Source organism: Chrysemys picta, chromosome 2, assembly GCF_011386835.1.
Source record: "Chrysemys picta bellii isolate R12L10 chromosome 2, ASM1138683v2, whole genome shotgun sequence".
NCBI classification, from domain to species: Eukaryota; Metazoa; Chordata; order Testudines; family Emydidae; genus Chrysemys; species Chrysemys picta.
In genome coordinates, this window is record NC_088792.1 from 63,490,148 (window position 1) to 63,515,913 (window position 25,766).

General features: G+C 42.2%; 1 protein-coding gene across 10 annotated transcripts in view; it reads right to left on the reverse strand.

Annotated features, from left to right (window-relative positions):
- Positions 1-25,766, reverse strand: part of HYCC1 (hyccin PI4KA lipid kinase complex subunit 1) — a 94,215-nt gene that overhangs the window by 48,675 nt on the left and 19,774 nt on the right. Inside the window, exon 1 of one of the 10 annotated variants that reach the window (XM_024106694.3) lies at positions 1,820-1,909. The exons of the other annotated variants lie outside the window; for them this stretch is intronic. The gene's annotated coding sequence lies outside the window, so the exon portion shown is untranslated. Of the gene's footprint in view, positions 1-1,819; positions 1,910-25,766 lie in introns of those variants that run through there. 10 annotated transcript variants of the gene reach the window in all.

The following is a 25,766-nucleotide window of genomic DNA, read 5'->3' on the forward strand; positions in this document are numbered from 1 at the left end:
TTTGCCTCACGGATGCCAGCTGCTGAAAACAAAATGGGAATATTCACCAGCAGCAGTTTACTAATTCCAAAAGATTATGCACTGAGAAAGGAAGTTTAATGAGTAATGACCATGGTCGATAAAAATCATTAAAAAATGGATTTCGGATTTAAATCAGATATTTATTGCTTGAATCAAAGAATCATAGAATATCAGGGTTGGAAGGGACCTCAGGAGGTCATCTAGTCCAATCCCCTGCTCAAAGCAGGACCAATTCCCAACTAAATCATCCCAGCCAGGGCTTTGTCAAGCCGGGCCTTAAAAACCTCCAAGGAAGGAGATTCCACCACCTCCCTAAGTAACGCATTCCAGTGCTGTAATCCATTCCAGTGAAGATGATATAGTCCATTCTTTGGACCAGTGTAAATAGATATGAAATGAGACTTTAAAACTTTAAAGTATAAAACTGTTTTCCTAACAACATTTAGGCTTACAGGGGGAAAAAAATGGAGATTGGTTTAAATTAGTATATTATTCTTGTTTTGGATTTGTTCAAAGTCAGGACCTAAACTAAGAACAATCTTTTCAAGGTTGTCTGGTTGACAGAGGTCCAAAGTAATTTACTCTTCAAGGAGATGATTACTGTGCAAAGAAAATTTATTCAGCGAGGCTCTTTCTACAGGATCTGGGGTGAGAAAACAAAAAAGGTTTTGCAAAGATCTGTAGAATCACATTCTATTTGCACAACTATGTGCAAATAAACGTATGTGAGAAGGCTGGTACCAGATCTCGTAAATTAATAACCCCAAGGACAGAAGACCATTATCTTTAGGTAACTAAGACGTATCCTAACGGAGGTCACCCATGAGAAAAATGAAGATTTGATAGACATTTGAAGCCAATTTTGGCAAAGGCCTGCATAACAATGTGAACAAGTTTCCTAAAACCTTAGAAACCATCATAATCAGAGTACATAAGACAGATAGGAATTAGCTGAATTTCTAAGAGCATTCATGTTGTTGGAGGTTCAGACTAGTTTCAGGGTGTAAACCCAAATCAGTGACTAAAAGTCATCAGGAATAAAAGGAGTGTTGAAAAACTGGGAACCTCCAGGCCTTGCAGTCTGCCATTTTTAATCCTAGAAAATAGTTGTTTGTGAAGCCAATATGGCACGACAGCATTACAGATGTTCTGTCTAGTTTTATTTTCTGAACTATTTTAGAAAATAGAGGAAACTAAATAATCACACATTAGTACAGTGATCTGTCTTCCACAGTCAGGAATGCTATTGTTGCAAGTGAGATATTTTACCTTCTCGTTCTAAATTACAAATTTAATGAAAAAGTCATCTGGTGGACAGATGATCATCCCATTTGTCTGCTGCCTGCACATGACAACTGAACCAGATGATATAAGCCTTGAACCGAGTACATTTTTTCCCCTGATAGACAGGTCCTACTTCTCCATGATGAAAAGATTCTGAAGGCCTCATTGCTCATATTCGTGTTCTTTGTTACTCCCTGGCAGTTTATGTACATTATTTGTTGTCCACATGTCACTATCATTGTTGAATACAAGATGCATTGAATTCAACCATATGGAGAATTTTGTGAAGCAGTGTTTCAATGCCGTTACTGACTGCTTTGGAGTCTTAAGAATCTCACATTATCACCAATTGTTCAGGATGAAGAGCTATGGAGCGCTACATTTCTCATTAAATCTATATATGCATAACACCATAGAGTAGTCTGGACAACAAATATTTTAAGGAGACCATCTGAGAGAGACAAAAAAGGATTAAAAACTAGAATTTTAGGAATTAGAACAATGGGAGAATTACCAGATTATGCATCTCAAAATGAGCTCCAAGACAGACAATACCAAGGATTTGTTCAGTAAATTAATAAAATGCTGATGTAGTCACTGGACTCTATAGAAAGAGAAATATTTTTAGAAGACGTATTCATCAGAAGGGCATCCAATTAAAGAAAATTAAATGTAAAAACCCAGATGGAGAAAGAGGGCAATCAAAGTTACATCACCTTGGACAACACTATAGGAAGTGATGTGCCAAACGACATATGAATAGACAATGTTTCCCATTAATTACAGGGCAATTTCCCTTACGAGAAGATTTCTGACTCCCATTAAGGGTGGCACGAGTTTGGGAGAGAATCCAATTTGCCCTGACTCAAAGGAAGAGGCTGTTAGGTAATGACAGCAATAATCTTCTAGGTCCACGTCAGATTACAACATTCTGAAAGGGCATTACTTCAGGATTCCTAAGGCTTTGAAGAAGCAGAGTGTTAATACCTATAGAAAGGGATAGAAAGGGAGTTTCCTCTTTGAGGAGACAGAGGGCTACTCTGGCTCACATGAAACACCTGAGAGGAGAAAAACTTTTTCCCTACAGATGCCAGCTATGTGGATAGTCTGCTGGCACAGGGAGGCTGACAGTCTGCTGTGCTACTAAAGATAGCTGACAGAATGTGGTAAAGTGGTAAGCTAAGGCAGGCCTCACTGATGGGTGCACAGATCCAGGACACAGGTTTCTCAGGTTGCCCTGAAGGAAAGATCAACAGGTTCTAGTTATTAACAGGCCAATTCATCTGAAGTTTCCAGAAGATACAGAGTGCGAATTTCGTCTTACAAAGCTCTCTGTTAGATGTATAAACTTCACTAGCTAACAATAACTCAAAGCTTGGACCTGAACTACAATGTTCCTTTAAAATGTTTATTGAAAGTCATTTATGGTTCTGGTAAATTTACATGTCTATTTCCTCTGTGGCTACAATCACATGGATACAACTGCAGAATATGAGCTATAATACACCTCTACCCCCGATATAACGCGACCCAATATAACACTAATTCGGATATAACGCGGTAAAGCAGTGCTCGGGGGGGGGGGGGGGGGGGAGGGCGGGGAGGCTGCGCACTCCGGAGGATCAAAGCAAGTTCGATATAACGTGGTTTCACATATAACGGAGTAAGGTTTTTTTGGCTCCTGAGGACAGCGTTATATCGGGGTAGAGGTGTAAATATTTGAAGTTCTAAATGCCTTATAAGTAAAAGAAATATTAAGTGGATAAGAAATTATGTACTATATTAAAAGAGTAATTTATCAAACTGAGCAAATTCTTAGCTAAGAAAGTAATTATTCAGAACTGTATGTATATTTTGAATAATTTGGCAGAGCACTAGAAAGCATTCCAGAAGAAAAGGATGATTTCAAGTTCAGCATGCTCCTTTGTTATCAATATTCAGGAGCTACAGGAGTCTGGAAGTCCTGTAACTTATTAACATAGCCTTCCAAGAGAAAGAAGTTTGAGAACTGTCTTGAGAATTCAATATAAGCTATGTGCTCTGCTCAGTTAATGCTTCAGAAGTCAAACCTCACTTTGATTAGAATCCTTTCAATGAGAGTGTGTGGGGGTGGGGGTTAGGGAAGAGAGGCATTTCTTTGTGCCAGACCTATTTTAGTTAAATAGATAAGGTGGGTGAAGTAATATCTTTTATTGGACCAGTTTGGTGACAGACACACTTCTGAGATTACACAGAACTCTTTTTCAGGTCTGGGAAACTTACCTCAGAATGTCACAGCTTAATACAAGGTGGAACAGATTGTTTGGCATAAGTAGTTAACATATATTTCAAGGGATCATTCAAGGTGAAGTGACCTTTTAATACCCCTCCAGTCATAGGGAGAAAGGAAGGGGGGGGGGGGGGAGTTGCTAGTGGGCTATAGATTGTTGTAATAAACCATAAATCCAGTGTCTCTACTCAGTCCATGATTTTTAGTGTCTAGCACAGTTATGAATTTAAATCCTCATCTTTTGAAAGTGTTGAGTAGCTTTCCTTTGAGGATGAGGACTGATAAGTCAGATATAGAGTGATCACTTTGTGAAAAGTGTTCACCCACAGGTAATGTGGTGTTTTTGTCTCATCATTTTTCTGTGTAAGTTAATTCACAAGTTGAGCGACTATCTGGTTTCACCCATGTAGTTGCTATTGGGGCATTTGGTGCACTGGATGAGGTAGACACCACATGCTGCGATAGGCATGTGTAGAATCCTTGGATCTTGAAAGGTGTGTTGAGGGGGATGTTGGTCATTGTAGTTAGAGGTGAATTGATGCACAGGCCCATGGGGTCTATGCCAACTTGGGGGCCCCCTGAGGAGAACCAGAACCTGAGTAGAAGTAGGAGAGGCCACCAGTGCTAGAACTGTGGACCTACCCACTGCTCCTCTTCTTCCTCTTAGGGCCTCGCCCCCTAGCCAGGACAGAAGCCGGAGCTGGGCAATGGTAAGAGCCACCCAGAAAGCCTGGGCAGGGTCCAAGAGGAGCCCCCAGCCCATTTCCCCACTCTGCAGTACAGGCCACTGCCGGTGGGACCCAGGGGCAAGGGCTCTGGTCCAGCCTCCTGCCCCCTCCCCGGGGCCTGCAGACACACTCTGCAGGGAGAAGAGGCCCTGCCCTGGCTGGGAGCCAGTGGGGAACCCCGGGAAGGTCACAGGCAGCGAGGAGCCAGGCAGAAGGGCTCCTTCGGCAAAGCTCCAGTTGCTACTGGCCCAGCCTCAGCACCCACCACACTCTGCCCGGGCTTGCTCAGTGTCTGTGCCCGGCTCCTGCTGCCAGGCTGCCCCCGCTGAGTCCTCCTACTCCCAGTGACAGGCTGCCCCCACTGCTGCCTAGGCTTTGTGCCCGAGGCAGCAATCCTGTGCGGCACTGCTCCTCCTGTCACCTCTGGCCAGAGGCTTGCAGTTTGGGGGAGGGGGAGGCAATGTCCCCAAACTATGCCCATGCTGCCACTGTTACGCACCTGCCCGAGGCTACCACACCCAAGTTAAAAAGTGGGCAGCCATGCCGCCCCCACCCTCAGCTCTGGTGTCCCTAGGCCCACAGTGTGTGGGGGACCCAAATGTTCTTTGGGCCCGCGGCCCCAATAAATATTAATCCACCTTTGATTGTAGTATGTGTTGGCAGGTTTTGCATCTATTGTTCTGGCAGGGTCTGTTTACTGTTTAAGTTTACTAGGAGAAAAGCAAGAACTACACCAACTCTTCAAAATTCTTTGAGATTTTATTATTAAATATTGTATGTAGTTGTAAATCTTAAAATTTTTCATCCTGATCCTTGGCTCCCATCAAGAAGCACATTTTCACAGCTGAGGAGGAGCTTTCAGACAGCCTTGCACTCCCCCAATCCTGGGGTTACTCTGTACCAGTCCCCAGACTGTTCTAACTTTTGGTGGCTGTCAACAACCTCATGAGCCAACCCAGTTATGCCACTTGCAAGGAGGAGTGTGATGTTGCACTCCATATGATTTTATGAAAATATGCTAATGAGTAGGAATATAAGGTAACTGGAATATGCTTCATGCAAAAGGTCTCTTGTAAGGTATCATTACAAATCATAATCTACTGAGTGTGGTCAATCTATTTGTATAAATGTATTATTCTTGCATCTGAAACTAGAAGTATGAAATATAATTGAGGTCCTATTGTAATTATGCAAAGTGTGGGCCATTAACGGCAGTTTGGAATCTTGTTGGCTCTCATTAACCAGGACAATTGACTGTAGATAGATCTGTTTACTTGCAAGCCTTCCTGTGACTCAGGCCAGGAAGAATGAAGACTTGCGGTCTCACAGGACATGTGACCATGTCACCTGGTACTAGAATCCATCTTAAATCTGGTGCTTTTCCATTTAGAAGGAGGGGTGGGAACCCAGAGAGACAAAAGATTCCCGCCCTGTGCCAAAGCTATAAAAGGGGGTGGAACAGAATGAAGGGGGCAGTCATGAGAAATTCCCTAGCTACCACCTGAGCTAACAAGAACTGTACCAGGGGAAAGGATTGGGCCCTGACTAGGAAGGAGTCCAGTCTGTGAAAGAAGCTTATTGGAACATCTCTGAGGGTGACATTTTATCTGCATTCAATTTCTTACTGTATTAGGCTTAGACTTGTGTTTTATTTTGCTTGGTAACTACTTTGTTTTGTCTGTTATTACTCGGAAGCACTTAAATCCTACTTTTTATATTTAATAAAATCACTTACTTACCCTGGTTCAATTAATAAGCAAAATTAATTCCTGGGGGAGCAAACAGCTGTGCATCTCTCTCTATCAGTGTTATAGAGGGCAGACAATTTATGAGTTTACACTGTATAAGCTTTATACAGAGTAAAACAGATTTGGGGTTTGGATCCCATTGGGAACTGGGTATCTGGGTGCTAGAGACAGGAGCACTTTCTATACCGTTTTCAGTTAAGTCTGCAGTTTTTGGGGGACGTGGTTCAGACCCTGGGTCTGTGTTGTAGCAGACTGGCATGTCTGGCTCAACAAGGCAGGGTTCTGAAGTCCCAAGGTGCCAGGGAAAACAGGCTCAGAGGTAGTCTCACCACATCAGGTGGCAGTCCCAAGGGGGTCTCTGTGACCCAACCTGTCACAATGGGGAAAGCAACTGATCCACATACTGGCTTCCCCACCATCTGAGGACTCCCCTAATGCTGATGTGATACTTGTTTGATTAGTAAGCCAGTCTTTCATTGTTAGAGCAGCACAAGACTTCCCTAATGCAGGGAGAATCTGGCCCTCAAGGCCCCAATGGGAGTAAAGGTATTACAATAATAGTTTTGAATGATAACTCAGTAGTTGCCCTCACAATCCATTTGTAAATATATTCTCACTTTACCTTTTATCACCCTGTCTTTACTGCTTTTTCTTGTTCCGTAAGTGGGACCATGATATTAGTGACTACAAGCTCAGTTAGAGCTGGCTACCTACAATTCCACTTGAGCTGTGGGATATGATCAGGCTAACAGCCTCTATCTCAGAGGCCTTACTCCATTCCAAATGTGCTGAGCCATTCCAGTTGCAACGAGTCTTGTAGTTTTTAAGATGTACAATGCAGTGAAAATGTTGAGTATTGTACATACCAGGCTATAAGAGGAAACAGCTATTTTAATGCTTCAAACGTTGTTTGTTTTTTGTGGTTCATTAGCTTCCGTATGCTTCACTCTATATATATGCCAACTTAAACAGTTTCTGTATGTTTGTTGTTCCTTCACACAAAAAACAAACAAAAAAACAAAAAAAAAGGGGGGGGGACTAATCTATTTACAAATATTGATCAAAGCTGTGTATGTTGCCTAGTCCTTCTAAGGAATGATGTAAGTAAATGCCAAAAGTAAACAAAACTCTAGATAAACACTTTATTTTTAACAACGTTAAGAGATCACTACTCACAGTGCTGAAGTTGCCAACTAAAGGGACACTTCACTGGTCTCTGCCTCTTTGATTTTCATTCCAAGGCATGTGGACTCAAAGTAACTTGTTCCATAAAGCTGCTCTCTAGTAAGCCAGTGCTCTTATGAGAGAGCTTATGAGAGCTGGGGTTAAAAACTGTGTCCATTTTACATGTACTAGCTCTCCTCTTGGCTGAAATCTGTCTAGAGTTGCCAACCACATCCCCATATGACTCATCTAAAAGTACTCTTAACCCTTTTTTCATATAAGGGAACTTATACCACTGGATCTGCAGAAGTTTAGCAATCTGGAGCCCATATGTATTCAAGCATATTTCTATTCTTTGAGATATTTTAAGCAATTTATATTTGTTATCATATTCTATCATTCTTCTTGGCACCAAAGGTATGGTATTTGGTAATGTGATCATGGAGTTCCACCCAAAGTCAAACCAAATTCAAATGAATTCTAAACTCGTATGAGTCTAAGGCCTGGTCTACACTAGGAGGTTATGTCGAATTTAGCAGCGTTAATTCGAATTAACCCTGCACCCGTCCACACAACGAAGCTATTTATTTCGACATAGAGGTCTCTTTAAATCGATTTCTGTACTCCTCCCAGATGAGAGGAGTAGCACTAAATTCGACATGGCCATGTCGAATTAGGGTTAGTGTGGACAGAATTCGACGCTAATAGCTTCAGGAGCTATCCCACAGTGCACCACTCTGAGCTCGGATGCTCTGACCAGCCACACAGGAAAAGCCCCGGGAAAATTTGAATTCCCTTTCCTGTCTGGCCAGTTTGAATCTCATTTCCTGTTTGGACATCGTGGCGAGCTCAGCAGCACTGGCAACGATGCAGAGCTCTCCAGCAGAGGTGACCATGCAATCGCAGAATAGAAAGAGGGCCCCAGCATGGACTGATCGGGAAGTCTTGGATCTGATCGCTGTGTGGGGCGATGAGTCCGTGCTTTCGGAGCTGCGATCGAAAAGACGGAATGCCAAGATCTCTGAGAAGATCTCAAAAGCCATGACGGAGAGAGGATACAGCCGGGATGCAACGCAATGCCGCGTGAAAATCAAGGAGCTGAGACAAGCGCACCAGAAGACCAAATAGTCAAACGGACGCTCTGGATCCCAGCCCCAGACATGCCATTTCTACGAGGCACTGCATTCCATTCTAGGTGCGGCCACCACCACTACCCCACCACTGTCCGTGGACTCTGACGATGGGGTATTGTCGACGGCCACTTCCTCGGAGCTGTTCGCAGACGGGAAAGATGAGGAAGGAGATGAGGAGGACGAGACGGTCGACAGCGCTTTCAACGCTGATTTCCCCGACAGCCAGGATCTCTTCATCACCCTCACAGAGATCCCCTACCAACCCTCCCAAGGCGGTAACCCGGACTGTGAATCAGGGGAAACATCAGTAGGTAAGTGTTGTAAACATTTATTTTGAATAGAAGAGGCATGGTATGTTAGCAATGGGTTTTTAATTATTAATTTGCCCTAGGTGCTTAACTTTTTAGTCCTTGCCAGTGCAGCTACTGGAAAAGTCTGTTAACATGTCTGGGGATAGAGTAGAAATCCTCCAGGGACATCTCCACGAAGCTCTCCTGGAGGTAATGTGAAAGCCTTTGCATCAGGTTCCTGGGGAGAGCGGCCTTATTGCTTCCTCCATGGTAGGAAACTTTTCCATGCCAGGCTAGCAGCAGGTACTCTGCAAAGTATGGCGGCATACGACCCTGGTGTTTGCTAACATTCATGCAGCATGCGGTCTTTCTCTGCCTCCGTAATCCTCATCAGAGTGATATAACTCATGGTGACCTGCTTTGAATTAGGGGAACTTTAGTATGGGGACTGATTGCCTGTTCCTTTAAATAACTGTAACCAGCGGTTTACAGCCACACGGTGGGGATGGGGAGACGAACTGTTCATGCTGAGCAGTTCGCCGGCAGCATGCAGAGATCTTTCCTGGGGACAGTCGTGACGGGGGTGGGACAGGGGCAGAGTTCATGCCAGCCGGATCGCCGGCAGCAGGAACTGGCCAACGCTAGGAGCATTGCTTGGAATGTGAAAGGAGGGCACTGCTGTAAATTAGGCTTTAAGCAGCCAAAAGTCTATGGCTTAACATGGTCGCCTGCTAGCAGAATTCCGGTGTCCGGCCCCGCTTGTGTGATCTGTACAGCAAGACCCCAGGCACTCACGGTGAAGACAGAAAATTCGACCTTGTACTGAGTGCATACGTGATAGGTACTGTGCATGGTCTTGTTCACAGAGAAAGACTATATTCATTGTTTGAAAAAATGTACCTTTTTGAAGAATTCACTCCCTTTTTCCCATCCCACAGCTGCGAGCGTCTCCAGAGCTACCCCGGCATTCCCCTCCCAGAGGGTGGCGCAGATCAGGCAGCGAAAGAAAAGAACACGGGACGAAATGTTCTCAGAATTTATGGTCTGTTCCCGAGCCGAGGCGGCACAGCAGACCCAGTGGAGGGAGAACATGTCGCAATACCAGCGATCACACAGCAAAAGGGAGGACAGATGGCGGCAGGAAGACCAGCAGGGCGACTCAAACGCTGCTTGGACTAATGAGGAGCAAACGGACATGCTTCGGCGCCTTGTAGATGTTCTGCAGGACTGGAGGCAGGAGGACAGAGCCCCCCTGCATTCTCTCTCTAACCGCCCTCCCCCGCCACAAAGTCCCATCCCCTCTGCCCCCCGCACAAAGTCCCAAGAAGGAGAGGCGGCAGGGGCCATCAAAAAAGTCACTCCACCCCTGCAGACTGCTCAAGTAGCAGAAGGCTCTCATTCCCAAAGATTTGATACGTCCTTTCCTCCCCTCCAAATGCACCTCACTCAAGCCCAGGTCCCAGTTTCATCCCCTAACTGTGTAGTTCTTAATAAAAAATACATTTCTGTTAATTACTGTTTCCCTCATGTTCTTTTAGAGGACAGTGTGTTTGAAGGGGGGGAAGGAGGTTGGTAATTGGAGAGCACAGTCACCTTTACCAGCGTACAGACACGGGGGCAGGTTCAGCAGAAGGTCACACACACATTGCAGTCACTAGGCACACTGGTCAGTCTGGGAGGTGGTTTTCATGTTCTGTGGGGGGGGGGGGGGGCTATGTGAGTTTGTGGCAGGGGAGGGCGGTTACAGATCTTATGCAGTGGTCCTTAGCCTGGATGACAGAGCCATGCAGCAGGGGATCTGTAACCGCCCTCCCCCACCAGAAAGTCTCACAGCCCCCACCTACAGAGTCCCGAAAAGGAGGGGTGGCAGGCTCCTTTGAAACAACCAGTCCACCACTGCGGACCGCTCTAGGAGCAGGAGCCTGTCATTCCTCGAGTTTAGAAGCGTCCTTTCCATCACTACACCCGCTCCCTACCACAGTCTGCATCCCAGTTTCAACCCTTTACCGCGAAATCCTTAATAAAGAAAACAGTGTTAATGAACAAAGTTTCATTTATTTTAAAGGTGCGTTGGAAGGGGGGAGGGGAAGGGGGTTGGTAACTGGAGAGGATAGTCAACATTAACTGGGTAAAGAAACGGGGGCAAGTTCAGCTTCTGTTTAAACAAACGTAATAGTCACAGATTACCCTGCTCACTCTGGAACCTAGCTTTCAAAGCTTCCCGGATGCACAGCGCGTCCCGCTGGGCTCTTCTAATCGCCCGGGTGTCTGGCTGGGAGTAATCAGCAGCCAGGCGATTTGCCTCAACCTCCCACCCCACCATAAACGTCTCCCCCTTGCTCTCACAGAGATTGTGGAGCACACAGCAAGCTGCAATAACAATGGGGATATTGGTTTCGCTGAGATCAGAGCGAGTCAGTAAGCTTCTCCATCTCCCCTTGAGACGTCCAAAAGCACACTCCACCACCATTCTGCACTTGCTCAGTCGGTAGTTGAAGAGTTCTTTTTCACTGTCCAGGGCACCTGTATAGGGCTTCATGAGCCAGGGCATTAGCGGGTAGGCTGGATCCCCGAGGATGACTATAGGCATCTCCACATCCCCAACAGTTATTTTGTGGTCCAGGAAGTAAATACCTTCCTGCAGCCATCTAAACAGACCAGAGTTCCTGAAAACGCGAGCGTCATGAACCTTGCCCGGCCATCTGACGTTGATGTTGGTAAAACGTCCCCTATGGTCCACCAGTGCTTGCAGCACCATTGAAAAGTAGCCCTTTCGGTTAACGTACTGGCTGGCCTGGTGGTCCGGTCCCAGGATAGGGATGTGAGTTCCATCTATAGCCCCACCGCAGTTTGGGAATCCCATCGCGGCGAAGCCATCTATGATCACCTGCACGTTTCCCAGGGTCACTACCTTTGAGAGCAGTAGCTCAACGATTGCGTTGGCTACTTGCATCACAGCAACCCCCACGGTAGATTTGCCCACTCCAAATTGATTGGCGATTGACCAGTAGCTGTCTGGCGTTGCAAGCTTCCAGAGGGCTATGGCCACTCGCTTCTGGACAGTCGGGGCTGCTCGCATCCGGGTGTCCTTGCGCTTCAGGGCAGGGGACAGCAACTCACAAAGTTCCAGGAAAGTTCCCTTACTCATCCGAAAGTTTCGCAGCCACTGTGATTCATCCCAGACCTGCAGCACTATGCGGTCCCACCAGTCCGTGCTTGTTTCCCGGGCCCAGAATCGCCGTTCCACAGCATCAACATGATCCATTGCCACCATGATGTCCAAGGCGCGGGGTCCCGTGCTTTGTGACAGGTCTGTGCCCCTCTCAGACTTAATGTCCTCACCGCGCTGCCGTAGCCTCCTCACCCGATTTCTCCGCATCTGCCTCTGGAAAAGGTGCATGATAAGGCGCGAGGTGTTGACAACGGCCATAACTGCAGCAATGATCGCAGCGGGCTCCATGCTTGCGGTGCTGTGGTGTCCGCACTGTCAATCACCAGAAAAGTGTGCGAACTGATTGCCCGCTGGCGCTTTCACGGAGGGAGGGCGGGAGTGAGGGTTGAATGACGACAGTTACCCAAAACCACCCTCGACACATTTTTTTGCCCCAGCAGGCATTGGGGGCTCGACCCAGAATTCCAATGGGCAGCGGGGACTGCGGGAACTGTGGGATAGCTACCCACAGTGCACCGCTTCCAATGTCGACGCTTGCCCCGTTACTGTGGACTCACAAAGTCGAATTACTGTCCTTAGTGTGGATACACACCTTCGACTTTGTAATATCGGTTCCACAAATTCGCTTTAAGTAAAATCGAACTACTCTCGTAGTGTAGACATACCCTAAGTATGAATAAATAAGGTGAGGGAAAGGATACTGTTCTACACAAGAACTACTTTGAAACCCAGTCTGTAAAAAGCTTGAATTACCAACTGAAGGCCCTTTTAAGAACAAAAACTAATATTTTTGCTGTAGTACTGTGAACTTTAGCTCTTCATCGAGCCTCCCTCAGCTTCTCAATACCACTGAAAAGGTAGCATTACCAACTGCTGTTCAGACAGAAACTTGTTATTTAACCTATTTGTTGGTGAGTTCACCTGCAGTAAGGCTAATTTTAAAGACAGGTTCTCTGTTTGATTGAATTAGTTTGACCACGGTCAAAGAAATTTAATAATTGTCTTATCACCAGATTTGGCCTGCCACAAGCTTCAATGACCAATCCCAAAAAAAGAACATGTAAATAGATCAGTAAGTGGCAAAGTTAGCAGTGTCAAGAGTGTTTCTTAAGCAGAGACTGCACAATAGCTTCAAGATCAGCTGACACTCTCCTCTAAGGGGAGGCATTACAATTGAACAGACAGTACTTCTCCACTGGTCTTCACCAACCAAGGATGCATGTCAGAGATCTCAACACATTCCATCACCACCGTAAGGTACACTGGCTAAAACACTGAGAGGCAGTTTCTTTGGGTACGTCTACACAGCATTTCGGAATGTGCCTTCCGGCCCAGGTCAACCAATTCAGGCTAGCGAGGTTCACACTAGTGCTCTAATAGCAGCCATATAGACAGCACTTTGAAGATGTAGCTTGTATTGAAGCTCAGGCTCTGAAGCCTAGACGCCTACCCATCTTCTATTTTTAGCACACTAATGCAAGCCCTGCTAGCTCGAGCCTGTCGATCTGGGCTGGGAGGTTTATTCCAAAATGTTGAGTAGACATATACATATTTATTCCTCAGGAGACTTGATGCCATGTAAATTGTCAGCTCAGTAACAAAAAACTCTTGCAGTAAGAAAAACACTCAACTAACCAAACACAGACAGACAATGTGGTTAACTAGCCTGTCCAGTTCTGCTGGTAAGACTTTAAGGATACCACAGTGCAGCCAAAGGAACAGAATCTCCCACACAGCCAAAAGGAGAAGACTTCAAGTCTCAATCAGACTGCAGATTTCTACTGCTATTCTAACCATCTCACTTCTTACTTCATATGCAAAGCAGCACAGCTGACAAGGATAAAGCTAGCAGAAAAGGCATTTGGGGCCACTATCATTACTGAATGACAAAAGTTATATAGTCAAATGGCAGAGCAGTATCCTCCCTCAGAGCTTGCGACAACCAATCCTCTGCTACTTACTGAATTCCGCAGAATTTGTTGCCACTTCAATTTCCATCCCTAGACAATAGGTCACTTAAGTGTCCTGTCAGAAATATTTTCTAGACACACATACACACAAAGACTTCTCAGAAACACATATTAAACATTCTTTATGAAGTTTATTGCACACAATTATTGATCTCAAGGACAATGCATTTAAAAATCCTACCCTTCACTGCCAAATACAGTTTAAAAAAAATCTTTATTTTTACAAAAAGATTTCTCCACTAACTGGAAATACACATTAAAGGCATCAGATAGTGGAAAATTTTTGAACATCTGCAAATATGAACTATTGGTTCTGCCCATTCTACTACTTGAGCCTTCTAGGTGTAACCCCTATCCCCTTTACCATAAAGGGGGTGGTGAATCTTACCAGGGCCCAGCAAGGGCCAAAAGATTGAACTTTAGGAGCATTGCTGCCCCCCCTGCCAGGCAACCCTGCCTTGTGCAGAGAGGAGGCTAGAGGGAGAGAATTAAAGCAGCAGCCCCAGATGTTCCAAAAGAGGAGAGCTCTGATTAGTTCTTTACCTAGAGACCAGGTAGGTCTGGTGCCTGGGAGAAAGAAGGTAGTGCTTCCCTTTAGAGTGACAGTTGAGAAAGGACCTGAAGAAGAGCTCTGTGTAGCTCAAAAGTGTGTTTTTCACCAACAAAAGACAAAAAAAGATAGTACTTCATTCACCCGGTATCTATACTTGAGAAAGAGTCAGGGGGTGGTAGCTCCCTCCTGGGTAACAGCTGAAAGGGAAGAGAGGGGGGGAGAGGGGCAGCAAAGAGAGCCAAAGAGCATCAAGTTCTCAGGCACAGTGACTTTTCCCCCCCACCCAATTTTCCAAGCCTCAGTTTGGAAACTCTGTCATGGTAGGTTCCCATAGGGGCTAACTTATCACTGTAAAGGAAGTGACTGCCCAGTTGAATGATTCAGCTGGCTACCTCAGACTATAGCCTGACCATTGATAATTACCTCAGTCAGGAGGAAAAGCAGAAAGCTTATATCTAAGCTCCTTCCCCTAATTGAGACCCTGACTGCTCTGTAGTCTCAGACAAGACACATTGGACCAGAGTGCATGCAACACCTTTTGATTTATTATTTAAATGATTTAAGTGTTAACAAATTTACTAATCCTTGCCATGTACATAACAGAAACAATTAGAACAGTTAGCTTTTGTTTAAAGAGACATTATAAAGGAATAAAGTCATCCGATCTTTCTACTTAACAAGGTGAGCATGACACCACCACCAGTTATTTCTAGTGATTTTATTAAATTGAATGAAATATCTATCAAATGTTCATATTCAAACAACTGGACAGATGTGCTGGGTTTTGTGTTTTTTTTTTTAAACAGGTGAATGTATTTTGAGTACTAAATAAAAGGTAGACACTCGGATATTTGGTTATCTGTCCTCTATTTTGCTGGGTACATAACTGGTGTGAATTTTTCCATAACCACAACCTCCAATTCTTTTTTAACCAGTCTTCAACGGTTAGGCTATTTTTCCTTTTTCCAGTCATGGGCTACCAATAGCTGAGCAGCTACTGGCAGATGAGATTAATTCTTCATTTCCTTTTGTGTGACCTTTCCAGTAGGAGGCCCCAGTATCAAAGGATCATTTGGTAATAAATATCCAACAATTTGTGATATTTGGTTACAAATTGCATCCCAATGAGGATTTTATATATATATATATATATATATATATATATATTAACCTGACTGGTGTGAGAGATACCACTGAAACAGTATCTTAAAGAAATTTTCTTTTATTGTGCTACAGACTGAGGTTGCCAGTCCTCTTTTCCAGATCAAACCCCACACCTCTGGGATAATTTGTCTATCCACATCCTTTCCCCAGCATGTCTCATATGGACACTTTTTTTGGTTAGGAAAGCTGTCTGTAAAGATTGATATAATTTAGTTATAATTTTGTTTCCTAATTGACCAGATGCCACTGCTTTTATTTAAAAAAAGTTAACCTCTTTTGTACAGAAAGCTTTCTAGAAAGTTGAGAAACAGTGCCTGACTTGAAAGTATTGGTATCAAGGGAGACTGGGCCAGTTAAAGTTCGTTTTAATCTCTAAATAAGTTAGAAAAGTTTCTTTACTGAATAGCTCACCAACCGGGTGTATTCCATGGCTTCCCCAATCTTTGAAGCTCGCTGATTCGTGATTTGGGTAAAAAATCTGGATTATTTGCAATTGGTGTCATTGGTGAGGGAAAAGAAATGATCTTATCTCTAGATCTATCCCGAACTCAGAGCAGCCTTGCTAAAAGATGTGCGTAAATTTCTAGTGAGTGTGGTTTTTTAATTAATCCATGGTAGCCAAGCAATGTTTACATTCTTGAACAAGAAAATTGTGACAAAGACCCAGCGTTTGGCCTGGTTAGAGCATCCCGAATCCACTACTGCTTTGAGCTGGCTGGCTTGATAGTACCGCAGAATATTTGCAACGGCTAGTCCACCATGTTTAATGGCTCTATACAAAGTAGCTGATCTCACTTTTGGTCTTTTCTTATTCCATATAAATTCTAACAATATCCTCTCTATTTCTGCTATGGATTTATCTGGGATGATCACAGAAAGATTTTTAAATAAAAAAAAGATATCCTCGGCAGAATATTCATTTTGACTGTGGCTATGCTTCCCAATAAAGAAATTGCACACTTCCCCCAACACTCAAGGCTTTTTCCCCCCCCCCCCCCCCCGAAGTAGCGGTTTTGACATTTAAATCACAGAGCTCTTCTAGGTTATTTGAGATTATTTTACAGAATTTGTTGCCCATTTGTACCCAAATGTTTTCAGGGAGGAGCGGTTTTTGTGAGTCTGTCAAGTTTGTAGCTAACATTTTAGATCTGGCATAATTTATTTTAAATCCAGATGCTTTCCCCAAGTCCTGAATTACTTTATAAATTGATTTTAGGGAAATACTTGGTTTAGATAAAAATATATTACATCATATGCGGATGATGCTATTTTCTGATGTGTTCCTGCAAGTTTTATTCCTGTGATAGATCCATTGTTCCTTACCCATCCTCTGTGCAAAAGGCTCCACGGCCAGTGCAAAAAGTCAAGGGGACAATGGACATCCCTGCCTAATCCCTCTGTGTAATTCACAAAGCGGGGGGGATTTAATCCCATTAATTTGCACAGGTGCTTTTGGACTGGTATAAAGAGCAGTTATCCATTTAAGGAACTGGGAGACAAACTCCATATGGGACAAGACTTGAAACAGAAAGTTCCAGTCTATTCCATCAAAGGCTCTCTCTGAGCCTACTGATAAGAGAAATTGATCTTTTTTCCAGCTGGTATTATGGATGATTCCAAGTACTCTCAGAATATTGTCTGACATTTGTCTATTCTTAATTAATGCAGTTTGATCTGGATTAATACAAGATGAGAGCATAGACTGTACTTTTGCTAGCATTATACTAGTTAGTATGTTTGCTAAAATCTTTATGTCATAATTCAGAGATATAGGCCCATAGGAACAACATGAGGTAAAATCCTTTCCATCTTTAGAGAGAGAACCTCTGTAGCTTCTCTCATAGGTTGTACAAGTTCCTCCCATAACAGAGTGGTACTCGAGGTACCTCTCAAGGAACCCACTAATACCTCCTTAAATACCTTGTATAATACCTGGAAAGCCATCAGGTCCTGGAGTTTTACCACTTTTCATACTTGCTATTGCCTCTAGCATTTCTTCTGTTATTTCTTTATCAATTTTGCTTTTCTTTGGCAAGCCTGCTACTTTGGTATTTTTGAGGAACTTCAGAGCGTGGAGTATCTGAGGTACAGAGATTCTTATAATAAGCTGCAAAAGTAGCAAATATTTCATTAGGGTGTATAACTATCTTTTGCTGATTGTTCTTAACTGGAGGAATAATACGCTGCTCTTGAATGTCTAAGTTTTTGAGCCGATATACTATCACTGTTAGTTCCTTTATCATAAAACTTCTGCTTTTTCAGTGGCATCTGTCATCAACATATTCAACTTCCCCCTAATATTAGTTAATTGTTTATGTTTTTTTATGAACCTATGTTTTTATGAATGTCTTGTAATGTATCTCCTGTTATAGTTCTATTTTTTCTTGAATTTTCTTTTTAAATTGAGAGGCTCTGCTTATCAACTGTCACCCTAAATACTGCTTTACCTGCCTCCCAGAGAAAAACTCTTTATATTGTCCATATCATTTATTTAGAAGTATTGAACAATGTCCTCTTTAATTGCTGCAAACCAATCTTTATCTTGGAGAAGCAAGCAGTTCACTTTCCAATATAGTTATCTTTGGGACCCAACCCAGTCATCAAATATTACTGCCACTGGTTCATGATCTGACCATAATGTTGCAAATTTCTGCAGATCTTGTCTGCTTCATTAAGGATTTAGTCATTAACATGACATCTATTTTAATATATAAAACTGATGAAGGTGCGAATAAAACAAGCTTTCAACTGTGTACAATTCTCTCTCACAATCAGAAAGACCTGGCACAAAGACGTCAGTGCTGTACTTGATTCCCTATCCCCCAGATATTTTTTAAAGATCTGTCCCAGTATGGAATAGGTGTGCAACTGAAGTCTCCTCCAAGTATAATTTTCCCTTCCCCAAAATGTTGCAGTGTTTAAAGAAGACCTTAAAAAAATGTTTTGCTTTTGGTTGGGTGCATGTATTGATATTGTTATTAATAACCCAGTGATTGTGACCTTCAAGAGTATAAATCGTTCCACCTTATCCTTAAATTGATCTGTAATCTGAAAAGGTACATGTTTAGCAAATATTATAATCACTCCTCTCTTTTCTTTAGCTGAAGCAAAATATGTCTGTTGAAATCGGTTACCTTTCATACCCATAATTTGCCCCTACTGAAAAAGAGTTTATTGAAATAGAATAATGGGAGGGGGAGGAGGGGTGTTAAGTTCTGCTTTTTTCCTTTTAATGACATTATTTAGCCTTTTGGCATTCAAAAAACGCTACTTTAAAAGGAAGAGACATTGAGATTAACTAATTTATCTTATTGAAAAATCTGAAATTGTGATTTTTTTTTAAACTGTGTGATGACATGAATCTTTCTGTTGCCAGTGTCTCTCTTGTTTCTAATTAAGTTACATTCACTATTGTGTGCCTGAATATGGCTTAGTTTCTGTTTGGAAACTTCCATATCCATTTTTTGTATCAATTCCCCCTGCCTTCCCTGTTCCCTCTCCTCTTTTGCATTTCCCTTACTCTAAATCCACAAACAAAATATCAACATAACACATAAAACGGTCCTCAAACAACTGTGCTTTGCTGAACCCTGAACCCCTGTACTTTCCCCATCAGCAATTGGGCTGCTTCTCTTGCAATCCAAAGAAGGTACATTCTCCATCTATGGGACCTTGACCCTCGCCCGTAGGAATAGATTGCCATCTGACATTTGAGTTATGTGGAGGATTTACACAAAACCCCTAACGGCTCCTTCCCGTCCCCTCTCCATTTTTTCTCCCCCAATCTTCTCCAACCTTGAAATCCCTTCCCCACTCCCTTCTTATTGTCCTTTATTTCCTCTACATTTTAAAATACAAAAACACAGCTATTACTGACCACCCCAATTAAAGTGAACTTTGTACTATTTTCTTTATAACATTAACTGAGCTACTGTTCAGCTGTTCATTCCTGGTGATTCCCAAGAAGTCGCTTCAGATTAGGGTTTTCAATTACTACTCACTGAGTTCTCTTGTTCAACTTCATTTCTTCCATTGCCAGTATGGTCTCCAGTCTTTTGTCTTTTCTTTTCCAGTCTTTTTCCTGTGTTTCACCACTTTCCAAGAATTTTTAGTAGCTTATCTGAAGTTACTACCTCTGAAGAGTCTTCTTGTACATCTGAAATTTGGATTTCTATCCCAAGTGACTAGAGTGTATTTTTCCCTTGTTTACAGTCTTTTATTGCATTACACTGATTTTGAATGACAATTTAAATAGCAATCTGTAACAGATATCTGTCCTCCTGAGTTCTGCTCTATTTCCCCCAGCTCTCTCTCTCTCTTTTTTTTTTTAAGTTAGGACAGAGGTCATGAAAAAGGCTCTCAACTTTGCAGCTTGTGATGAGCGCTGAATGTGCTCTGCCTTTTTTCATAATTAAATTTTTCTACTGATAATCATGACGTTTCACAATTAGGCATCTGGGTTTATTAGTTATTATTATTACAAGGCCCAGGCCAGTGCTCCATGTCCTCTCTCCACTTTAATTGTGTGAGATATTACAGCTGAGCTCTCTGGAAGAGTTAAAGTTTTTACATACTAGATTTGGTTTCCTCCTTACACATTCTCAGGCAGTCCCTTAATTTTGATGATGTTCCTTGTTGATCTGTTTTCTAGATCATCCAATTTAAGCTGCATCTTTTTCTCTTTGCTTCATCACTCCCACGAAGCTCTGTTTCTCTCACCTGCTTCTTTTAAATCAGCAGGTTTAAAAAAACAAAAGGAAGTATTTCTTCGCACAACGCACAGTCAACCCGTGGAACTCTTTGCCAGAGTATTTTGTGAAGGCCAAGACTGTAACAGGGTTCAAAAAAGAATTACATACATTCATGGAGAATAAGTCCATCAATGGCTATTAGCCTCTGTTTGCCAGAAGCTGGGAATGGACAACAGGGGATGGATCACTTGATGATTCCCTGTTCTGTTCATTCCCCCTGGGGCACCTGGCATTGGCCACTATCAGAAGACAGGATACTGGGCTAGATGGACCTTTCGGCAGTTCCAGTATGGCTGTTCTTATGTTCTTAGTCTCTAGCACCGGGTATGTCCATGCTGCAAGTAAAAACCCACACCAGCTAGCTCAGGCTAAGGGGCTCAGGGTAAAGGCTGTTTAACCGTAATGCAGATGTTCATGCTCGAGCCCAGGCACTAGGACCCTGCAAGGTAGGAGAGTCTCAGACATCGGGCTGCAGCCCAAGCTCAAACATCTACCTCACAATTAAACAGCCCCTTAGGCACGGGCCAGCTGCAGGTGTCTAACTCCTGTGTAGGCATACAGACAGACACTTTCTCCCAAGTTAGCAACTTCTTTCTTCACTGCGAGAATCTCGATTGTCAGATCATCTCTAATGGCCTTAATAAACTCAGATCATCTGCAGAATGTTGTCTTTGGTAGACATTTGATCTTCTTCAGCTCTGGCATTTCTGCCTCATTTGGCTGCCATGTGTTCACTTGGAGTCAGAGGGTTCTCCATGCTGTCAGCCAGAAACATTCTTCTTAGTGAGATATCTTTTTAAACTTTCAGATTTTTTTTGGAGAAACCATCCTTTGCTACTCTGTTTTTTTGTTTGTTTGTTTTTTGTGGGGGGGGGGGGGGGTGAAGTTTAGTAGATTTTGTGGGCTGACAAAGGCAGATTGCTTTACTATTCGCTCAGACTTCACCCAGCCGTTATCCTGGCCCCCTGCTGGTCCCCGTGCCTGCAACCTCTACAAGCACACCACTAACAGGTACCTGGACTTGGGATTGACATGTCAGAGGGAAGACAACCACTAGAGCAGGGGTCGGCAACCTTTCAGAAGTGGTGTGCTGAGTCTTCATTTATTCACTCTGATTTAAGGTTTCGCGTGCCAGTAATACATTTTAACGTTTTTAGAAGGTCTCTTTCAATAAGTCTATAATATATAACTAAACTATTGTTGTATGTAAAGTAAATAAGGTTTTAAAAATGTTTAAAGAGCTTCATTTAAAATTAAAATGTAGAGCCCCCCTAGACCGGTGGCCAGGACCCAGGCAGTGAGAGTGCCACTGGAAATCAGCTTGCATGCCATAGGTTGCCTACCCCTGCACTAAAGTCAGGGAGACTGAGTGGTTGTGTTAAGTGACCAAAAAAAGAAGTTTATGGCATCCTCTATCGATGTGTGTGTGTGTATTACTTATATTATATATATATAAAAATAAAAATAATATAAGGGCTGCTGATTAATCGCAGTTAACTCAAAAAAAATTAATCGTGATTAATCACAGTTTTAATCGCACTGTTAAGCAATAGAAAACCAAGTGACATTTATTGAATATTTTGGGATGTTTTTCTAAATTTTCAAATATATTGATTTAAATTACAATGCAGAATAAAAAGTGTATAGCGTGCACTTCATATTTTTTATTATTTGCACTCTAAAATTATAAACAAAAGAAATACTATTTTTCAATTCACCTCATACAAGTACTGTAGTGCAATCTGTCATGAAAGTGCAATTTACAAATGTAGATTTTTTTTTGTTACATAACTTGCAAAACAAAACAACGTAAAACTTCAGAGCCTACAAATCCACTCAGTCCTACTTCTTATTCAGCCAATCACTAAGACAAACAAGTTTGTTTACATTTACAGGAGATAATGCTGCCCTTTTCTTATTTGCAACATCACCAGAAAGTGATAATAGGCATTGGCATAGCACTTTTGTTGCCAGCATTTCAAGGTATTTACGTGCCAGATATGCTAAACATTCGTATGCCCCTTCATGCTTCGGCCACCATTCCAGAGGACATGCTTCCATACTGATGACACTAATTTAAAAAAATAATGTGTTAATTAAATTTGTGAATGAACTCTTTGGGGGAGAATTGTATGCCCCTTGCTCTGTTTTACCCGCATTCTGCCATATATTTCATGTTATTTCAGTCTTGGATGATGACCCAGCACATGTTTGTTTTAAGAACACTTTCACAGGAGATTTGACAACACGCAAATAAGGTATCAATGTGAGATTCCTGAAGATAGCTACAGCACTTGACCCAAGGTTTAAGAATATGAAGTGCCTTCCAAAATGGGGGAGGGACAAGGTGTGGAACATGCTTTCAGAAGTCTTAAAAGAGCAACACTCCAATGTGGAAACTACAGAATCCGAACCACCAAAAAAGAAAATCAACCTTCTGCTGGTGGCATCTGACTCAGATGATGAAAACGAACATGCGTCGGTCCACACTGCTTTAGATTGTTATCGAGCAGAAGCACGTCCTCTGGAATGGTGGTTGAAGCATGAAGGGACATATGAATCTTTAGGGCATTTGGCACATAAATATCTTGTGACGCAAGCTACAACAGTGCCATGTGAATGCCTATTCTCACTTTCGGGTGACATTGTAAACAAGAAGCAGGCAGCATTATGTAAACAATGTATAATGTAATATGTAAACAAACTTGTTTGTCTGAGCGATTGGTTGAACAAAAAGCATGACTGAGTGGACTTGTAGGCTTTAAAGTTTTACATTGTTTTATTTTTGAGTATAGGGTTGTTGGTTTTTTACACAATTCTACATTTGTAAATTCAACATTCATGATAAAGAGACTGCACTACAGTACTTGCAATGGGGGAATTGAAAAATACTGTCTCTTGTTTTTTACAATGCAAATATTTGTAATAAAAAATAAATATAAACTGAGCACTGTACACTTTGTATTCTGTGTTGTAAGTGAAATCAGTATATTTGAAAATGTAGAAAACATCCAAAAATATTTAAATAAATGATACTCTATTGATTCATCGTGCGACGGCCCTAATATGTATGTACCTATGCCTGCATTTTAAATCTAGCCATATTTAGATATATTTATTTAGTATAACTGGTTCTTCACATTTTTTGTTTACATAAAAATAGAGATTATGACGTTTGACTTGTTTGGTAATTTAAGAATTATGTACTTATTTTATAAAGAGAGAACGGTTTCCACTGTTAGGGTGAATTACCCATTTTTTCCCAGGAGGCACTACCATTAGAGTAGCAGTTCAAGTAATCCAGATCACCAGTGGAAGGTGTCTTGAGTTCAGCAGAGAGATCCACGTTGGCAGAAAGACCCAGTATCTCAAGAGGCAAAGCACACTAAATACCTCCTGAGTTTGAGCCCTCAGAGGCAGCAGGAGGGTTACAAAAGCAATCAACTTTTGTTAACCTGAAACGAGCATGAGATTGCGCCAAGAATACAACTTAAGTCTTGTCTACACTTAAAATGCTACAGCGGTACAACTGCACCACTGCAGTACTTTGGTGTAGTAGACACTACCTATGCTGATGGAAGGGATTCTCCTGTCAGCATAGGTAATAATCCACCTCCCCGAGAGGGAGTAGCTAGGTCGATGGAAGAATTCTTCCGTTCCATCAGCCCACAGTGGTCTACAGGGGGGCTTAGTTCAGCCAAACTATGGTGCTCTGGAGTGTGGATTATTCTAGTGTAGACCAGGCTTTAGTCATCAGGATGTCACTATAATTAGCATGCTGCAAAAATAAATATCAAGCAGCAATTAACATTGGTAGTACTGCATAAATACAAGCAGTGGATCCAGTTTTAGAACTAGTGGGAAAATTTTTGGTTCTGGATTAATAAAATGGAGGGGAGGAGACTGAGAATGATCAAGGAAAAGAGAAGACACATTACATTACACATGAATCCAAATTACTCTAATTAGCTCTAGTCACATAGGTCATTACTGTTTTGCCTAGGCTCACTTTTCCCCCTAGAACTCAGACACATTAGTCCTTTTCCTAATCAATTTTGGTCAATGATTTTCATGTTGACCCTTATTTTGCCACAACCATATTTCATATTTCTAAAATGAACATTCTGCCAACTCCATATCACCAAATGTCTGTTGCTTATTCACAGAATTGTTCTCCTTGATTAATTTTATACATGAGCAATGCAGTCTTTCTATTCCAGCACTTTTCCCAAAGCACATATGTGAAAAGAGCAGGGATAATGGAGATGTTCCCAAATATGAGTATTCTACCGCTTTTTCCAATCTAGAATTGTGAGAAAGTTTTGAGGTGATTTACCACACAGCCTGTGTTTTGGTAGCCCAGTAAAATGATATACCAAAGTAAACTTCTTCTACATTAGACATAGATAAGCTTTGTCAACATAGGGGGACAGCTATATTAAAAACAAACAAACAACACACACACATTCGGTTGGCAAATCCTTAAATTTCTCAGTATTTCCTTTTGCTCTTTGCACTAAGTTGACAGAACTTACCATTAGCCCCTCAAACTGAAGGGGGAGAGGAGGAGATAAACACTGCCATGCTATCTACTGGTACTTAAATGACAACAGATTTCCCTCAAGAAGATGGTTAAACAACCCCCTTATTGCTTTTATGGTGCCTTTCTAACAGCTTCTTCACAAGTTTAGAGACTGAGGCTTACTCACCTGACTCTGTTCTCACCAATACAAAAAGCATTTCCAAACATTAAAAATCGTCTCCCTATATAGGCAAGAGTCTGCTACCAATACATTTGAAAACTGATCTCTTCCTTCTCATGAACTACAACTATTTTTAAAAAAAGAGCTATACTGCACAGAAATCATTTATAGCTTGTTACTGTCTTCCATTCAAATTTTAATAAAAACAGAATCTATACACTTGGGGGCATGATATTTAATATCATGTACAGGTAATTCAGTGATCTATTCCGGAAACCATCAGGAACAATGTGGACAAAGTCCTAGACAAGCAAATTACAATCCCACATTTCTCACTATCCACTTCATACTAATTTCAATGAGGCACAAAACACCAACTCTTGAGGAAATAAAACCCCTCTAGTGGCACAAGAGAGTGGTAAATTGCTATCTTGACTATAGGAACTTGAAGCCGGATTTAACATTCATGTATTTTACAAAAAGTTCCTGAGGTGCAATAGGAAACGCTGCTCATTTTAGGGAATACACAGGAGCTCTCCCTGAACCCTTTAAAAAGAAGTTATATAAATACATACCTTGCAACCTGAAGTTGCATTAATTACTACTCGCTCTAAAAGAGCTCATCTTTTTGATTTGGACAAGTCAGATACACTTTTACACAAGAGGATGAACGGAGGCTGTCACCTTCTAGCAGCCTGTAATGCAGCCATTACAAAGTCTATGACAGTTAAGTGAATCTTTCAGGAATATTCACATTATAAAAATTATGCTATTGGTAAAGTTTGCTAGAACAGGAAGCTTTTTTAGGTTCAAAAG